General features: G+C 36.9%; 1 long non-coding RNA gene across 2 annotated transcripts; it reads left to right on the forward strand.

The window, feature by feature from the left end:
• The first annotated feature begins 748 nt into the window (after positions 1 to 748).
• On the forward strand, positions 749 to 6,328 carry LOC148124165 (uncharacterized). Of its 2 annotated transcripts, XR_015739915.1 has the most exons (3): positions 749 to 956; positions 4,944 to 5,012; positions 5,251 to 6,328. It is a non-coding gene; the product is annotated as an uncharacterized LOC148124165 (long non-coding RNA). The 2 variants fall into 2 exon arrangements; XR_015739916.1 differs by lacking the exon at positions 4,944 to 5,012.
• Positions 6,329 to 7,936: the final 1,608 nt, after the last annotated feature.

Raw genomic sequence — 7,936 nt, forward strand, 5'->3', positions numbered from 1 at the left:
CTAACATAAGTGAGCTACTTACATTCTAAAGAGACCTATTTATCTATTGATCTATCCATTAAGGAGCAGTTACAAAATCTCAGCAGTATAATAGTTCCAAAATGTCAGGCAGCTAATAGAAGTTTTAACTCCTCGATGATGCAGCCATGTTACTTCAAGCTCTTTAATCTGTCTTCTAAGATACACCCATGTCTAGAATTTGGGATTCGGAACCTGAGAAGGGCAAAAGAATGGAACAACTACAGTGCTTTTTGTGTTCTTGCAGAATGTTCTGAAATCAAGATCCGAAATTTTTTTTATAGAAAATCGTTATTTTAATAAAGATAGTCATTGATTTACAATAGTTCATTAAGTAACCATTCAAAGTTACAATGCACTGAAAAAATGACTTATGATCATTTTTCAAAGTTACGACCTTTGCAGCATCCCCATGATCATGTGATCTAAAATTCAAATGCTTGGCAACTGGTTCACACTTATGACCGTTGCTGTGTCCCAAGGTCATGTGATCATCTTTTGCAGCCTGATAAACAAAGTCAATGGGGAAATCAGATTCACTTAACAGATTACTAATTTATCAACTGCAGTGATTCACTTAACAACAGTGGCAAGAAAGGTCTTAAAATGGGGCAAAATTCATTTAACAAATGTCTCATTTAACAACAGAAATTTTGGGCTCAGTTGTGGTCCTAAGTTGTAACAGCTTAGAAAAAAGGTAAAAGAGTGCTTTGAATTTGTTTTCCACTAGGTGGTGCCAGAAGATTTCTAGGGACTGTTCAAGAGTATCGGTTCTCTTGGGTTGTGTCCCAGTGAAACTGCAGCTGTGATAACCTTTTGCCCTTGCTGAGCTTCCGGAATGTATTTGCCTTCTGAGTCACTGCTCTTTTGTTTTCTAATCACAAGTCAGGATCTCTTGCAGAAAAGTCATTTGAATGATGGGATTCCCTAAAGGCCAGGTGAGTCCCCTGCTTTGTGGAATGTTTCCTGGATATCTACTTTCCTCTTTTAGCCTGTGGCTTCTTGGCTTGCAAGTCAGTCTCCTATTCATAGGAATGAAGAAAACTCTGCCCATGTGCAGAACAAGTAAGCAGCTGAAGCAGTTCTCACCTCCTCCATTATATATTATGGATTGTAAAAGAGGTCCGCCTGGCTTCCCAGTTGAACTAGTGCTATTGATTTTAGAAAGGAACATATTGCGGTACTCTGACAGGTAGGAACACAAACAAGCCAATCACTTGTTATCCTAGTTGTGCAAATGCCTGTGGGGTTGGTTTGCGGTTTACAGAGGGGTGTGAACCTTGAGTCATCTGCTGTGATGCCAGCTTTTCCATAGAAAACCTTTTTTCTTACACTAAGCATATCACAAGATCAGCGGGGAACCTTTTTCAAGTTTGAGTCTCCAAATATGGGGCTACAACAATTTAGTGAATGAATGAATTGGCCAAGTGTGATTAGACACACAAGGAATTTATCTTGGTGCATACGGGATTAAGGGATTATCATAGTGATAAGAGATATTGATTTCCCTAATATGGTAATCTTCATCTTCACATTTTGAGAGTTGTAGTTCTTCTATATTGGTATTTCTCAGTCTCAGAGCCTCTAAGACAGGGGCGTCAAACTCAAGGCCCGGGGCCAGATCCAGCCCCTGGGGTGATTAGATCTGGCCCGCGGGGCCACCCTGGAAATGGCGAAAGACTGGCCTCTGCTAGCAAAAATCAGAACTTGGGTGGGCTGCACACAGCCCTCTTGAGCTCTGTTTTCATTGGCAGAGGGTTACTTACAGGAGGCCGTTGCAGCCGAAAATAATGCTCAGGAGCCTGTTTTCTCTGGCAAAGGGCTCAGACCACCACAGGCACCCCTGACACGAGTGATGTCAAGCTGACCACACCCACTCTGGCCACGCCCACTCTGGCCCTCCGAGGTAAAATACAATCCTGATGCGGCCTTCAATGAAATCGAGTTTGACACCCCTGCTCTAAGAGGTATGGACTTCATCTCCCAGAATTCCCAAGCCAATCTGCTTCCCTAATCTGGTCTTCATCTTGGAATTTTGAGAACTGTGGTTCCTCTATACCGGATGTCAAATGCCAGATGTGTCATGTGCTGGCCATGCCCATCCTGTTTAGTGAAGGGAAACAAAGTTGTGATATGTCATGTAATGACATGATGATGTGATGACGTGACACGAGTTTGACACCCCTGCTCTATACTATGTTTCTCAATCTCAGAGACTTTAAGAATAGAATAACATTTAATTTATTCAAGAAAAGTTAAAATACAAAACATGAAAAACAAAAACAACAAATGTTTAAAAAGTGTATTGAAAAAAAAGATTAACACTTATACACATAACATCCACCCTAGCTGAATGCTGATTAATACAACAATATTAATCTCCTACCACTTACAAAACAGGCCAAAAGAATTTTAAACTATTTAAACTACTAAATCTGTTTACAAATTGTTAGCCTGTCATCTATATACTATATCAATAAACAAAATAGTTAAAGGAAAAGTAATCTTAATAATGTATAGGAATATAAAAATAATAAAGATTATCAATAATAATCAAAAAAGACAATTTAAAATTCCAAAACTCTGTTAACAAACTCAATATAATCAACTTCTAGAAAATTTGCCATGTCTTCAAAAATCATCCCAAAATATTAAACCTACTTGGTCCTGGATCAAATACCTATATTTCTTAATACCATTTCTTTTCAATTGCTGATTGATTACATAGAATAAATCCAATTTCCAAAGCCAATCTATCTTAAAAAAAAAACAGACGAGATTTCCTCTCCAATTAAATGTAATAGGTTTCCCCACTCTCTTTCGAATCCCTTCAAAAAAAACTATCATTTATCCACACAAATCTCAGAGCCTTTAAATATGTGGACTTCAACTTCCAGAATGGCTAGGTGGGGAATCCTGGAAGAAGAAGTCTATACTTCTGCTCTGTACCAAGAGAGTCCAATTTTGGAAAGAAAGATTTCAATTATGGGCCTGGGAGATGGTACTACATTTTGGACGGAGATGTAGACTAATTGAATGGCATGAATGGGGTTTTCAAACTGGATTCTATAACTTGAAGTATTTAATGCTCCCCCCCTTTCTTGATAGTTTGATGGTATTAGATGCAATTCAGAAGAAAAAGCAATCTTTAAAGGCCCAACTAAAGACCTTCAGCCCTATTGTCATGAAATTTGATAGATTTTTAAAAATTCTTATTTTGATGGGGAATCTTGAACAAGGAATCTTGTTCTAATTTATGTCAGTTGGACATTCAATCTGTCTTGGACCTTGACTGTAGGATTCTTCATCGCAAACTTCTGCTTAACAAGACTTCGGAGCGAAACTAACCTTTACAAGATTAGGTTTAAATTATAAAATCACTGTTAAAAACAGTGACATGTGGTATAAACATCACATTTGCCCTTGAGTTATTGTATCCCTGTGTAACTGGATCTACTAAGCAGAAACACAGGTGGCATTTTACATCTGAGTGGAAGAATTATAATCAGGTCGGGTGCCTTGAATATAAGTGATTGCACCCATTGCAAAGGACAAGAATAGACTTTAGATCAGTAAAGGATTCATATCCATGTGTTGTTATGAATCAAAAGAAAGATTACTCTAAATTTAATTGAAAACAGTGCTTCCCACTCCTTGAAAAGCAAAAGCAAAAAAGCTAATCTGTCTGTAATGTATTAGAAAATACAAGGATTTTAGGAGTAAATGGCCAGGCAGTAGTGGGTAGGGTGGTGGCTCTATGCATTTCCTTTCAAGTAAATACATGGTTGAACATAGTTGTCAGACCTTGGGGTAATAGTGATTGTAACTGAAGGCTTGGTGGCTTTTGTTTTTCTTCTTAAGAAAACCTTCCAAAAGCTTAATAGCTGTCTTCTCTTAGCAGGATGAGAAATGGCTGTGAAATAAACTCTTTATACCTAAACCACTTTTGGTAAACGAACAAGAAATAATGTCATTCTCATCCAACATGATCATTGAAAAGCATCATATTGCTGATAGCCTAGATGCTTTTTGATCAAAACAGAGAAGAGAAATAAGTAGGAAGATAATTTCACATGCAAGTGAGTAGGTTCCTTTATAAGTGCTGATCCAAAACAGGAATAGCTACATAAAGAGCCCATTTTAAACACTTAAAATGGTGCATCCATTTCTGAAATGAATGAGCAATAAAGCTGGGATATTTCACTATGAACAAAGACTACATTGTATGAACTTGTGTTTTTTACTGGCTCCAAGTTTTCCCCAAGGGAAATGCATTTTCTTTATTTCCCATTCTCCTTCTTATCTATTATCAAAATAAGAGATTGCTTTGTCCTAGAATGAGTCCATCATCATTCTTTACTGCCTGGAAAGGTAGCCTTTTTGGATTAGAAGAAGGCAAGTGAAAAAATTAAAACATATTTTATAAAGTACAAGAAATAACTGGAGCTTGGGTACCTGGTGTCTCCTGTATTATAGTAACACAGAATTAGTGCCAGCAGTTATTTGCGGCGAAAGTGAAAGTTCCTAGATTGTACTAAGCTATAAACCATACTCCTAAAAGGAGTTATCTGTTGCACCAAATTTTGGCAGATTTGTGAAAGTTAGATTATAATTAGACCTAGGGTGACCACAACTGGGCTGCTAAAATCCAGACAACCATCAGAATCATTTTTGCTGCCATCTGTTTTCCATACAATCCATTCCATTTTTTTACAAACATATGGCCCTTGCTATTTCTCAGTGGAGAAATTCTGAAAAATTCAGTCAGAAATGTGAGAACTGTGTTCACATAAAAACACCCTATACGTGCTTAATTAGGCTGACATTTTCTTCTCTTTCATTGTTATAAATAATCAAACCAGTTGTACAGCTATCATTCCCTTGCCCTCTTCCAGGAATTATTTCACACTTCAATTTCCCTGCAGCGCAGGATTTCCTGGCAATATCCTGTTGAAATCCCAACCATCCCCTACCTGGCTTGTTTTTGAGATCAGGTAAGTTTGGTTAAGTATTGCCACCTGTAGATAAGTGTAATATTGACATATGGGCTGTAACATAAGGCAGGATTTGGTATTAAGTACAGGCATCTTTGACTATGTTTCCCTTCCTCCTCCTCCCCTCTTAACATTTGTCTCACTCAATGCAAGGTCTATTTGTTGGCACCACACTTGCTCAATATGTACAATAAAGTCATTAATATCTGATGGATATTGTAGATGTTTTGTTTTTCAGCCAGCTTGTCATAGCCAGCCCCTGTTTTGGATTGAGAAAAGTGACCGGCTGAAGATCACCCAGCTGACTCCCAGAGAGAATTAAAACTGGGTTTCTGCAGGTTTAATCCGGCACCTTAACCACCACATCAAAAGGCCTCTGATACCGACTCTCTCCATATAATTTTCTTAAATCTGAAGTGGAAATCGTGACCATTTGAGACCAAGCCATATCCAAAAACCCTAGAGAATCCCTGGAAGCTGGCATTCTGGCAATTGATCTATCAACAGATTTCAATAAAATTTATATGCTGATTAACAGGCCAAAAAAAGGAGCAAAAAAACAAAATACATCCGAAAAGCAGTTGGGAGCTAGATGAGCATAGATTAACACCAAGAGTGACATCAGATCAACAGTGAAGAAGTGAACAATATTCCAATTAAAGAACTGCCAAATCAGCCAACAGTAAACACACACCCCTGCCACAAACCCACCAATACTTAGCAGGGCAAGTCAGTAGAATATAAACAGAGCACACCCCACTCCCTATTAGCACTGATGATATGATTTGGTAATGAAAAGTCATCAAGAAAACAACCATGCTCTAGGACCTCTCATTTCAACCCTGAGGTACAAATGATCTCTTTTATTGTAAAAACAGCTAATTTTGGAGTTTGCATTAATAATTCTGACAAAATAGGTCACTTTTTAATTGTTTGCTTAATAAATCCATTTAGGACAATTGGAACAAATTACATAGCACGTGATTTTTGCCAGATTATAAGACAAACTGTTAGAGAGTTCAACAAAACTGCTGTTCAAAGTTTATCAAAATTGTAACTTTTACAAGTGCAAAATGAGGTTGATGGATGAGTTATTAATGTAGCTCTTGGCAGCTAAAGTTCATGTGGCTTGCTGGACAAATTTGAAAGGAAATAGCCTGAAGGCTATTGCAATAAATGTGGGAAAAGAACAACCTTGAACTGAACATATGTAGCAAGCAAATATTTTAAAGGCATTTCTGCTGATTTAGTGAAACAGAATTACAAAATCAGAGGTAAATTAATGATTGCCATCATTGAAATGATGCATAGGAAATGGAATTTCAGGTGTGAATATGGAATAAAGATAAAGCTTGAGGCTGAATTTATAAATGCATGGGAAAATGTTCAAATCTTCTTTTCAAATATTATCCCTGCTGATATCTAACAAGAGATATTGGGGAAATTCTGAAGAAGTTATTCCAGGTAGTTTAAAGAATTCTGAGTTACGGAGTAAGAGAGACAAAAACAAATCTATTTTTGACTCCTTATATTTAACAACACCCTTTCTGGAATATAACAAATGAATTACAATATAAAGTTCCTAATTAACTTTCTGTATAAGAAAGAACAGCCAATCCAACACCAACCCGCTCACCTCAGAATTTTCACTGATACATCAAGGAAAAAAACCCCACACAAGCTATTCAACCCTGGATACTGTGGTACAAAATGAGGAACGATATGCAAAAGTAGTCTTTGACGACTAAAGCTAATAAAATACATTATATTTAGAGGAGGAGGAAATCTTTTACATTGAAATTGCTGTTCAGTTTGAGATGGAAAGGAACTACTTCTGTTTCAAGAAACCTTGGTATATATCAGTGGACTTCAACTCCAAGAATTCCCCAGCCAGCAAATCAAAGATGTTAAAACAATGTAATATTTTAATAGCTTCAAACAATGTAATGTTGCACTAGAAGGAAACTGAAGATCATAAAAGGGGACTTTGTAATCAAAGTTAGGGGAATTTTAATGGGGCACCAATTCACCTATTACAGTTCCCTCTTTAGTTGGCTCTTTTTCATGTGGTGTTGATATAAATCCCTGATAGTCTGTTGAGTCACATTTGGATCTGGTCCAATATAAATTATTGTCTGAATAAAAAATAAGAAGTTAATAGAGCTTGAAGATGAATATTATTTGTACATTGATATCAAGATGGTGTTTTGTATCAGATCCATGTAATTCTGCATGACAAATCCAGCATTTTTACCACCTGATGCCGAGCACAAGAGCCTTCTCTTCCCAGTTTATACACTAGATCCAACAGATTTTACAGTTAAATTTTTTACTTCAAAGTTGGAGAAATAATAAATTTCATTATATTACAGGACAGCAGACAAATTTGGTGAGATCCAAAAGCAGAGTCTCATTTTCTCTGACTGTAAATGTGATTAATAAATGAAACCAAATATCTGCCCTCTTAAGAGACCCTACTACTAATCTCAGTCTTATAGTGATTGGATTCATATATTATATTAAGCCATAGTTATTTAATAAACACATATTGGTTTTGTACTATAAAGCATGGTTTTGAACTATAAAACATGGTTTATAAGTTTCTGTGTCTTGGTTCACACATTATGCTAAAACAACACCAAACAATCACATCACCTAGTGGATTATATGAAACCTGGCTGAGACAAGCTGTCGTTTTGTCCATTTGGAACCCCCCTTGGGGTTCATAAAAGTGTGGCCACAGTTTCACCCCATTTTATTTGAATGCAAGTTTATATATTTTGGGGACCAGTGTCCCCATGACCCTACGTATTTGTTGGCCTGCATTAAGATCAGTATCCCTCTTTTTTGCTAGGAGTATAAAACATAAACAGGATTGTATATACATTGCAATGCACAGTATGGACTGAACAGCTGGGTTGGTG

This window comes from Pseudonaja textilis, chromosome Z (assembly GCF_049901715.1).
Source record: "Pseudonaja textilis isolate UNSWEBS1 chromosome Z, rPseTex1.2, whole genome shotgun sequence".
Classification (NCBI taxonomy): domain Eukaryota; kingdom Metazoa; phylum Chordata; class Lepidosauria; order Squamata; family Elapidae; genus Pseudonaja; species Pseudonaja textilis.